This window comes from Anolis sagrei, chromosome 4, assembly GCF_037176765.1.
Source record: "Anolis sagrei isolate rAnoSag1 chromosome 4, rAnoSag1.mat, whole genome shotgun sequence".
NCBI classification, from domain to species: Eukaryota; Metazoa; Chordata; class Lepidosauria; order Squamata; family Dactyloidae; genus Anolis; species Anolis sagrei.
This window is the reverse complement of record NC_090024.1, coordinates 188,068,687-188,081,291: the sequence shown is the minus strand read 5'-3', so window position 1 is coordinate 188,081,291 and position 12,605 is coordinate 188,068,687.

The following is a 12,605-nucleotide window of genomic DNA, read 5'->3' as shown; positions in this document are numbered from 1 at the left end:
TCTGTGTGTCTGTTTGTCTTTCCAGGCATCACAACTTCATGAAAGCACATTATACTGCATAGAAACAGATCCAATTTGAAATTAGGCTAGTTTACTCAAATTAGACTTTTCTTGATTTGCTACCTGGAAATAATGTGTTTCAGTGCAGTTTTGTGAATAGCATTTAATCTCTATACCAAAAACATTTTCTTCCGCCGTCTGTTTTGAGAACCAAAACACTCAGTCAACAGAGATGTGCTCCTGGACAAGCTCCATTAAAATGAATGGAATGAGCAAGGTATATCACTTAGATCCAGATGATGTGAAAGCCTGGATTTCCACACATAAGCCTCTCCTAGTTTTGTGATAGTTGGAGGATGACTTCTTCTACATCCCACCCTCCTCAAAAGCTTGTATGGTGATGACATAGAAGAGGATCTTCTTAGGATGGATCTAAACTGCCATATAATCCACTTCAAAACAGACAATCTGGATTTTAAACGGCAGTGTAGATGGGGCCTCAGCTACCCCCATCTGCTCTTTTTTTTTTCACCAACAGGCAAATATCTAATTTTAAAAGGCTTTCGGTTTTTAATCTATTAATTTGTTAAATTTTACGGATAATATTGTATAATGGTTTAAAATGATTTTATTGTGAATTGTAATTTTTATGGTATTTATTCTGTTAGCATCCTCTGATGCTCATGTGAGGCCGCGCTGAGTCCCCCTTGTGGGGAGAAGGGCAGGATAGAAATATATGAAATAATAAAATAATAATTAACCTTAATTGTTTCAAATGCATGTTTTAGATAGATTGGTTGCTCAATGCTTTTAAAATATATGTACCGCATATTGATTCAACTATTCTGTTTACCTTTTTGCAACCTGCCTTGAGCCCCATATTAAGAGAAAAGCAGGATATACGTTAAATAAATAAATAAACATAACATCCCAAACCCAGATTGTCCATATAAAATCCAGATTATCTGCTTTGAACTGGATTATATGGCAGTGTAGACATATAAACCAATTCAAAGGAGATAATGTGGATTATCTGATTTGATAATGTGGATTATATGGCAGCATAGAAGGGGCCAGAGTAACAGGGTGTAGAAGATAGCTTTGCTTCCTTTCTACAATGTGGGCTTATAAAAGATTTCTGGAATGTGGCCTGCTACATGTAACTTCAGAACATGAAAAAAAAAAGAAAATTACCTTGACTATAGCATTTTTAAAAAGTCATTTAAGGAAAAATATATATGAATCACTGAACAAAAGAAGAGACCAGAAATATTTTGTCTAAGCAAGTATAGTAGAAAAATCACATATTGATTATATTTTGATCTAAAAAGATATAATCCAGGATAATGATTTTTTTTCATGTCAGGAGCAACTTGAGAAACTGCAAGTCACTTCTACTGCGAGAGAATTGGCCATCTGCAAAGGATGTTGGCCAGGGGACACCCAAATGTTTTGATGTTTACTATTTTTGTGGGAGGTTTCTCCTTTATTTTTAAATAATTTTTATTGCTTATCATCTAAAAATACAATGAAAGTGGGGGAACAATTATCACAGGAAAGTAGCAAATTTTATAGATAAGAGAAATTAGCAAATTAGGTAAGAAAAAGAAAAGAAAAAGAAAAAAAGAAAAAAGAAAAAGAAAAAGTGGTGACTTCCAATCTTCTTCCTTTCGTAATGTCCTTCATGTCAATCATTGCTAAGTTATTATTTAAAGTCTTTTCCACCAAGAATTGGATCCCATGGGTAAAAAATTAATCCAATTGATTCTCCTCCTTTAAATAGTTCATTAAACTTGACCAATCTGTTTGTGTCATTATTCTGCTGGTATTTTTTTAAGCAAAAAAGTTAAATTGTCCATGTCCTTTATCTCAAGTATTTTATCAAACCATTCTGCCTTTGTTGGTAATGTTTCTGTCTTCGAGTGCCTTACATAAATTATCCTTGTTGCCATAATAAAGAATGTAAAAAGTTTGTCCTTATTTATTTCTGGGATTAGCTCTTTCTCACACATCCCTAACAGATAAAATTTAGGTTTTCTTGGAAATTTTGTTTTAAGGATTTTCTGAATTTCTCCATGGGTCATTTCCCAATAGGTGGTAGCCTTACTACAGCTCTACCACATGTGGTAAAATGAGCCTACAGATCCTTTACATTTCCAACAGTTATTGTAACTATTTGCATACTTAATTCCCATTTTTTGGTGTTATATACCATCTGTGGAAGCTTCTCTCATGACCCCACATGTGGAGCTGACAGAGGGAGCTCATCCGTGCTCTCCCTGGATTCGAACCTCCGACCTATCAGTCTTCAGTCCTGCCAGCACAAAGGTTTTAACCCATTGTGCTCCCGGGCTCACCAGGATAATGATAAAAACTACATCCCATCAGATATGAAGACTGCAATCTCATGTCTATTCACCTGGAAGAATGAACTCATGGATCTGTCACACTACACTAATAATTCACTTTACTGCAATGACAATATTGTATGGAAAATTCTATGAAAAAATGAATTAGATAATGAAACACCATTAGGCAACATAATGGCTGAATGATATGGCAATGCAGAGCCACCTTGATCAATAACCTGGGATGTATTTAGTAAGAAGGAATATGGGTACAATTGCATTAAGACTAGGGAAACAAACAGCACAAAGTGGCAGGGACCACCAAAAAGATCATGGCACTACATGAAACTGTTAAAAAATATAATGAAAATATCCATCAAAAGGATATGCTACATTAGAATTAGAACTGCATAGGAATGTGTGTGTTTTCTTGTATATATATATATATATATATATATATATATATATATATTCAAGAAAAAACAACACAACATCTCAACTGGAAATATTGCAAAGTGGGTCCTAATAGAATAATATACATCTCACATATTAAGAGGCAAATTGTATGAGAGCAAGCATATTCATAAGCAATTTGTTTCATATTATGAGGATTTGCAGAAATCAAACCTATCAAAAAGAATGCATGCAGAAAGGTATTTTGAAATCACATATAAACACCTATATTATAGTACTCAAAATAAGACTATAATCCTATAGTGAATAGACAAATACAATACTGCTTACATCTGAATATATATGTAAGTAGGGAAGAAATCCATTTGGAAATGTGAATGAACATAACTTAATTATTAACCAAACTAAGTTTTTTCACATTTAACTAAACCACCATCTATCTATGCCAAAATACGATAGGTACATTATCAATGCATGCATTGGATATCTTGATTTTTGTTTCAAATAATAAAGGAAGTACTCATCTAAAAATCACTTAGAATTATCCAGGGGTTCTGACCCATAAGTGAAGCACTCTGTTCAAGGCATCCCAACAGAGCTGTCCAATTTGTGCATAAAGACTTCAAGGGAGGGAAGGACCACACACATACACCACCAGTTAGTTCCATATTGAACTGCTCTTTGTTGAAGAATAAATGAAATGGTAAATCTCCATTTCATTTTCCTATTCTCTGCCTGAAGCCTTCTGCATAAGGTGAGTTAAGTATATTTATAACATAGAAGGTATCTGGGTCAAGCTATACATATGTTTAACAAGCAATTACAAGTGGTATTTCCACAAGTGGTGAAGAAATGTCTGTTTCACTTAGCATGCTCTTTTTCTCACCTGCATTTAATGTGTTTTGGCATGTACTTTGTCTTTGAAAGGTAAACAGGGTCTTAATTTGTAAGTCTGATTGTTAAAGCACTTGTCTCTAAGGAGTGAATTGAAAGCCTGCTGTTGAGAGATTCATCATGTCTTTAACTGTAGCATGATCTACCATTGGAATTCATGTTGTTGTTGTTGCTGCTGCTGCTGCTGCTGTTGTTGTTGTCTCTGGTTATCTGAAGCTCAGTCAATATCACTCTTAGGTTTCTCATTCCACTATTGACTGCACAGTGAGAAATTATATGGATATCTTCTACTGGAAGCTTCTGTATTTTGGGCCTTTGAGTTGGTTAATTGTCCCAATGTCATCATCCAAGACCAAAGGGCATTAAATGGGTTCCCTTTGTCCCTGCTTTGCTGAATGGCATCCGTCACAATTTGGATTGTGTGTGCAATATTGTCTTATGCTAGCCAATGAATTTACTCTGCTCTGGTTGTAGACTAAACATTTTGCCTTCATATAGTAGTGAGTATATCACTAAAAAGTTCAGTTATTGTTTGACCTTCACTGCCTACGGTATATTTATTCAAACTGTTGCATGAAATGCTAAATGCTGTTGCCTCACCATCTATCTTCCACCAACCGTCATTTCCCCTCACAGCATTGGTTGTTCGGTTGTGCCCATTTTCACCTCAATAAGTAATATGGAGGTTTGTATTTCTGAATCATCCAAATCTTTGAATTACAAAGTGGAGCTCTGAAACTTTCCATACCCCTACTTGCTTCCATTTAACCACTGGATAATGCAGCTCTGGTTCTATATATTCAGGTGTTACTAAGGAACTAAATCCAGTTGAGGCTACTCAGAGGTTTAGCTACACTGCAGAATTAATGCAATTTGACACTACTTTAATTGCTAAGATTCAATGCTATGGAATGATGGGCATTGTAGTTTGGTGATACATCAGCACTATTTAGCAGTGAAGGTTAAAGACCTTGCAAAACTACAATTCCCATGGTACCATAGCATTAAACAATGGCAGTTAAAGTGATGTCAAACTGCATTCATTTTAAAGTGTAGATGCCTCCTTGGTAACTTGCTGCTATTGTATCTTAGGATGTTCTTGTTATGTCCCTTCAAACCAACTCCTCATTATGGGAACTCTATCACAGTGTTTTATTTTAAGACTTATTTAGAGGTTTGCCTTCTTCTGAGCCTGAGAGACCCTGAGAGGTGATTTGAACAATTATCTCCTACAGTTTTAGTCCAACACTCACGCACACTGGCTCTCTACTGTCTGGGTCTGAAGTACAGGGGATGAAATCTTGCCCTAGATACTCAGAATAGTGGAACAGTCAAGATGACCCAGACTGAATAGAATCCTGACAAATTACCATTGAGGGAGCTGATCTGGCTCCTGGCAGCAAACAATTGTCACAAAATCCAGGAAATCAGGGTCGATGTAACACCAGACTGGTCCCTTTTTCCATGACAAGGAAAGCGAGATACTTGCTAGGAATATGCATGCGCTTTAACATCACATGTCTTTGTCTGTCTTCTATAAGGAGTGGGTCTAGAACTGCATTGGCAATACTCTAAGTAAATGACCCTTAGAAACCATCCAAATTGCCCACACAATGTAGTGCTGATTCATCTGCCCTTTCCCCAGCAGAGCACCTGGCTGGGATGCAAATGAAAGACAATGCAAGTGACACATTCAAAAACGAATCTGCCTGAAATGTTGTCTCAGCCTTTCCATTTAACCATCCAGTAACAGGCTATTAATTATCTGTCAAATCTGCCTGCACTTTAGATAGGCGGCCCCTGTCAAATTTGTCTCAGCAATATGAAAGGTGCCAACATATCAGGGTGCCTGACAGCTGCTGTAGACACAAGGATCAAACCTGCAGCTCAACCCCTGGCACTTTATCACAGCTCCAGGATTTGCAAGGAAGAAAATCAGACACCCCTTTGGTAAGCCTGCTGCTCTCTGGCTGTTAGATTTCATGGAATATCACAGAGCTTTGTGAGTTGCCAAACATAACGGGATTCTGGTTTACAACATGTCCTTTTTTGAATGGGCTATTGGTAGCCACATCCATCCTGAAACAACACTTCCAAAACAACTATCAAACGCCGTGGCACCACTGCTATCGGGAAGAGGGAGGAAGACAGGCAACTAGACACCAAAGACAACTTCTCCTTCCCCTGAAGTTCACTGGAGAGAGAAGCAACGGAAAAATCTCATTGTTTCTCTGCCTCTCTACTGATGAACTTCGGGAAACAAGAGACAATTCTTGCTACACAGATACCTCCCTCCTTCAGCCCCATGGGACTCAGATTGTGATGTAGGAACGTAGAAATGGGCTTTCCATACAGAGGTACACTTCATACACAGTATCTAGTATTTTGGCCTATATTTCTTTAGTCCAGTAGTCATAGAGCTCTGAGAAGTTAATGTGATGGACTAAAGATCCTGGAAAACCCCAGCCAGCATCAGTGCTTTGCCATCAGTGTTCTTACGGGCATTTTTTTTTGGGGGGGGGGGGGGCTGTGTCTGGAAAATCACTCCAATAATCTCCTACCCAATAGCCAGAGAGTAATTTTTCAAATCTTTCAACAGCAGTCAATTCAGGCAAGAAATGTTATGGGGAATGGATCCATAAAAAGACAAGGGATAGTACTGACTGAATACAGACATCCAGAAAGATCCACCTCCACCAAAGCAACAATCAACAATAGACATCTGTAGAGAATGACACAAAGAAAATGAAGTTAAGCAAAAGATGCTGTCAAATGCGGATATTATGGTTACAGGATAATGTACAAGAAAAGAGCAAAAAACTTTGTTCTGTTTGCTGCCCTATGAAGAGAAGATGCATCCAATTTATCTAAATGCCTTTCACATTCTTCATATGTTCTATTTGACTTTATTTTTGTTGTGAGCAAATATTTTCATTCTGACAATTATTTCTACATTGTCAGAATAATTCCAAAAAGACAAAGGACAGTGGTATAAATCTGTTTTAATATAATACCTTGGCCAAAAATGTGCAAATACTTAAATATATAACCCAGGGCGGTTCCAGATTATTATTATTATTATTATTAACTTTATTTGTACCCCGCTAGCATCTCCCGCAGGACTCGATGCGGCTTACACGGGCCGAAGCCACAAAACACAATACAATAGAAAACATAACACAACAATAAACAAGCAAATCAAACAATTAAGCAAAATAACCACAATGACAATACATCAAGACACTATTAAAACTGGTTCGGCCAGCGCAATGGGGTACAGGGTTAAAAGTGCTGAGATGGCAGGAGGAACGTGGGATTAAGTGCGGTGTACAGCAGCATTAGTTGTGCTAAAGTGCATCTAGGACTTGGGATGGGGATTCCTAATCTGCGAAGGCACATCGGAACAGCCAAGTTTTTAGGTTCCTTCTGAAAACTGCCAGAGTAGGGGCCTGACGAAGCTCTTTTGGAAGGGCATTCCAAAGTCGGGGGGCCGCCACAGAGAAGGCCCTGTCTCGCGTCCCCACCAAGCGCGCTTGCGACGTAGGTGGGATCACGAGCAGGGCCTCCCCAGATGACCGGAGTGAGCGTGTGGGTTCGTAGATGGAAATGCGGTCACGCAGGTAGGGTGGTCCCAAACCGTTCAGGGCTTTGTAGGTGAGCACCTGCACCTTGAATTGGGCTCGGAAAATAAATGGCAGCCAGTGGAGCTCCTTGAACAAGAGGGTTGACCTCTCTTGATATTGAGCTCCAGTTAGCATCCTGGCTGCTGCCCGCTGGACCAATTGTAGTTTCCGAGCCGTCTTCAAGGGCAGCCCCACGTAGAGCGCATTGCAGTAGTCCATTCTAGAGGTGACCAAGGCGTGGACCACCCCGGCCAGATCTGCCTTCACGAGGTACGGTCGCAGCTGGCGCACAAGTCTCAGTTGTGCAAAGGCCCTCCCGGATACCGCCGACACCTGAGCCTCAAGTGTAAGCGAAGAATCCAGGAGGACACCCAAACTGCGGACCTGTGGCTTCAGGGGGAGTGTAACCCCGTCCAACACAGGTTGCCACCCTATACCCCGATCCGGTTTACGATCGACCAGGAGGACCTCTGTCTTGTCGGGATTGATCTTCAGCTTGTTCTTCCTCATCCAGATCGACACAGCGGCCAGGCACTCGTCCAGCACCCGAGAAGCCTCCTTGGAATTAGGTGGAAAGGAGTAGTAGAGTTGTGTGTCATCCGCATAGAGATGGCACCCAACTCCAAAACTCCGGATGACCTCTCCCAGCGGTTTCATGTAGATGTTGAAGAGCATGGGCGACAAGATAGATCCTTGCGGGACCCCACAGGTCAAAGGCCAGGGGTCCGAGCAGGCGTCTCCCAGCTTCACCATCTGGGTGCGTCCCCCCAGGAAGGACCGGAGCCACGACAGAACCGTGCCCCCAAGGCCCATCCCGGAGAGACGACCCAGAAGGATACCATGATCGATGGTATCGAAAGCCGCTGAGATGTCCAGGAGAACCAACAGGGTCACACTCCCCCTGTCCAGCTCTCTGCGGAGGTCATCCACCAAGGCGACCAAGGCTGTCTCGGTGCCATGACCAGGCCTGAAACCAGACTGTGACTGATCTAGGTAGTTGGTATCGTCTAGGAAGCCCTGGAGCTGCGAGGCGACCACCCGCTCCAGCACCTTGCCCAGAAAGGGGAGGTTGGAGATCGGTCTGTAGTTACTCAGCACCGTGGAGTCAAGGGAAGCTTTTTTGAGGAGTGGACGAACCACTGCCTGTTTCAAACCAGATGGAAAAATCCCTTGCTCCAACGATGCATTGATAATCAATACAAACCAGTCAACCAACCCCTCCCTGGCTGATTTAATGAGCCAAGATGGGCATGGGTCTAGAGATGAGGTGGTCGCTCTCACAGCCCCAAGAATCTCCTCCACGGTTTCAGGAAGAACAAGCCTAAAAGAATCCCACAAAATTGGACAAGCAGGTACCTCCGTCACCTCTTCAGGCACTGCGATGGAATTGGAGTCGAGCTCGAGGCGTATCTGGGCGACTTTATCTGCAAAATGGTGTGCGAAATCGCGACACCGAGCTGCGGGGTCGTCAGGGACATCCTCCACCGCAGTTAAAAAAATGTGGATGTTTGTGGGGGGCTGTCTGCATGAGCTTTCTGGCATGGGTGTCCAGACAGAGGTCCTACCCTCCTCCACCCAGACCCCTTAGAAAAGTAGTAAAATGTTACCTATCCTCCATTAGAAGCCTCAGCAAGCTCTCCCGGCACATAGAAATGATGTGCCAGGAGAGCGAGAGGGGGGGATGGTAACAAATTAATTAGGCACAAACCAGGATCATCTGGACAGCCCCCCTTTTATTGCGGAAATCTCTCAATAATGGAGCTGTCTGGATGGGCCCCCAGAGGAATTCTTGAAGATATTGTAGCTCATACTATGGCACAGAGAAAAGTTTCTGAATTAGTTATTTCATAACACATTTTACCACGCTTCACTGAACACATCATCACTATGGCTAAAGATTGATAAAGAAGTCTCTCTTTTCCACAGTTTAATCTAAATACACAGTAATATGTAGAATAAATAAGAAAATCCTCAGTGGCCATGTGAGTGTGAAACCAGGGGAATATTCTTATGATCACTTAACACCCTTAGCTGCTCAGTCACACTCAAGACTGTGGAAGAATGCATTTTTTGAATCATTTCAATCCTAGCTTATGGGGCAAGAGAGGCTTCCAACTCACTTTAGTGATTTTTAACTGGCAGATATAATTATTCCCATTGAACTTAAACTGCAAAAGTGATTTTACTGAAGTGATGCAGCAATCGTAATAGTGTCAGGTGAATCATGGTTGAAAAGAAGTAATCTCATTTATGCAGGCTAAGGAAGAGGGGGTTAAGGTGTACTAGTAGGTAATATTTAGTGACCTTTCAATCCTGTCCTGTTGTAGAACCGTAATTTCTTTGCATAGTTCAACAGGAAATCAGACTGATTAACTTTTCCAATGGAAAGCATTGCTATTTTGTGCTTAGTTCAATATGTGGTGATTTGGAACTGTTTCTTACAGAGGACATTGCTTTTAAAAGTGGAAAAACTTGAGTTTTCAAATGTTAACTGTAAGGAACCAGTACAACAGTTCAAGTTACTACTTAATAAGCATGTGTCCAATGGAGGCATTTTAGTGTCCCCTGGTAGGCTAAAGGACATAGAGGAAGTAATGTCATTGCCCAAGACCTGGATTCAAAAGACATTTTACACTAACCAACACACATTTGATGTCTCAAATGTTAATCCCTGTTCCTGGGTGTATGAATCTGAATCCTATAGAGTCCCAACTAAAGTTGACCCATTGAGTCAATGGGATATTTTTTCAGCTAACAAATGATTTAATTTTTTTTCATGTCAGGAGCAACTTGAGAAATTGCAAGTAGCTTCTGATGTGAGAGAATTTGCTGCCTGCAAAGACATTGCCCAGGGGACACCCAGATATTTTAATGTTTTACCATCCTTGTGGGAGACTTCTCTCATGTCCCTGCATGGGAAGCATGCTGACTGAGGGAGCTCATCTCCACTCTCCCCGGATTCAAACCTCTGATCAATGAGCATTCTCATTAGGACTAACAATAAGGTTTAGAACATTGTTGTCACATTATCTGTGCTGAATCATTCTTGTTATACTTGTTAGCTGCAGTATATAAATTTGATTCCAAAAAATAAAGTGTGGATGTCTGTTCACTTGAAAATTCTATTATTATCCAGCTAAGATTTGATATTTCTGATTAAATTAAACATACCAGTGACTTCTCAAAGTAATTTGTGGAGCTTTTTAAATTATATTTCCATGCACTCAAAGTGCAGCAGGGCCTGCACATTTTTTTTTTTACGGCAAAAAGATAGAAAGTTAAGCTCATTCATGTCTCCAGCCCTGGATTTAGATTTAATTTAGCACATATGTTCCTTAGTATTGACAGTTAGGGATTTCCATGTAATTCATATTTCTAATAAGATACTGTATACAGTTGGCAAAAGGCCAAATAAACTTGTTCACTTTTCAGGAAATTGATGATACTTCTGTTGATGTTAAGTTTTTCATAACTGCTGATTCATAACTACTTTTTTGTGTGTGTTTAATTTGCAATGAATTCATAAACGTAAATATCAATTCCGCTTATGAAAAACTAGACAATTGGAAAGTGGTTTAATTTTTTACCATTCCCTGCTATATTGTTGTATATTTATATCAACTGAATATGTAAGTTTTAAAGGTAAATTTCCACACAGAGTATTTTTAATTCATTCCTTCTAACTCAAGGTGCTTCCAGGCAGCACTAAATCGTGGGTTTTAAACATGGGCAGAAATCCCGGAACTTCAGAAGAGGTCCACATACAGAAATGTTGGTCCCAGGATTTCTACCACCGTTGACAAGACTTGATGCTTTGCTGCAAGATTAAGAGGTTCCCAAAATGGCTGCCGTGGGACTGAAACTTTGGCTTTTTTTTAAAAAAAAAAGCAAGAGATGAATATGCAGGTATGCAGAGAGTCACTGCAGTGAATCACTACAAAAGTTCAATTCTTTGTCCTGGCCAGAGAAACTGTGCCCTCTAGACGTTTCATGAAGTATCTGCCACACAAACAAAGTTTACGAGGTAGGACCACTTCTGCCCAAGTCAGCACTACACAATCAAACAGGAACACACACTTGAAAGCCAAGAACAGAATTTTGTCATTATTGACACTTTTTAGAGCCTGACTGCTGGCCATCTGCCCAGACATATTTGGTTGCATACTTGTGGCATCAAACAGGGTGCTGTTCCTGGGTTATACAATGTTGTTCCTAATTCTTGTGAAAAAATGTACAACATTGACTAGGGTCCATGACTTTGTCCCAGCCAGAGAAAATGTGCTCTCCACATGTTTCATGAAGTTTCTGGCACACAAAGTTTTTGCCTTCTACTCAACTGTCACCTTCTTTTTAGAAACCAACCAATCAGGAACAAACATCTAAAAACCTAGAACAAACCTAGATAAACAATCCCATGATGTCCTAGTGCAGGGACATACAGACATGCGAAGCTCCACATATTTGGCTCAAAACTGCGATATTCCTGCACCTAGAAATCTTGCAGTTTTTGCCTTTTTGTAGCTATTGATTCTACATTTACAGGGAATGGCATCTGGCTGCGGAAGCTCCTGGGATAAGGGTACTGTGTGGACAGACCCTTACTGAACACAGAGTGTCTCAATCATAAATGTAAAGTGCATTTTGTGTTCTATTTTGCATATATCAAAGGATCTGTCTTTGATTAGTAATTCTATCACTAATTCAAAAGTTAATCAGTATTAGATACATCAAATAATGTTGCATTGAGATTTGGGCACTAAACCATAACTCAGAAATTATTCTTTGGTTTTTCAGAGTCCTTATAATACAGTTTTATGGCAGAAAATGAACAAGACTTAAACTGACAGAGTCATAGTGTCATTAAAAGAAAATCAGATAAAAAACCTAAGGTGCTAATTGTAAGATTGCTTCCCTACTTTATCTGTGCTATAACACAATGCAATGGCTGTTTGGGCTGATATAAGAACATTATCTGGGCTGCTATGAACACAAATATTTGCCCTAGTTCAAATTTGTTGAGAATGTTTCCCTGATTGCCTCTCTTTTCACTCAGTCCTCCATTTTCTTCCCTGATTCTTTTTTCATTTTTTTTATTTTGAAGGAATACTGAAAATATAGGTTCCAAAAGGAAAGAACATTGCTTGAATCCTCTGCATCACTTTCCCCTAGGCTTCTGAGTCATAAGAGCTGGCAACTCTGGCATTAGTAATTATGAGGAATATACATGAATATTCTTGTTATTTTTACTCTTTAGGACTAAAAGATTTTCATTTGAAATATAATTGTCCTAGAATTTCTCTGTCCTTCCAACAGCAAAATCTATTAT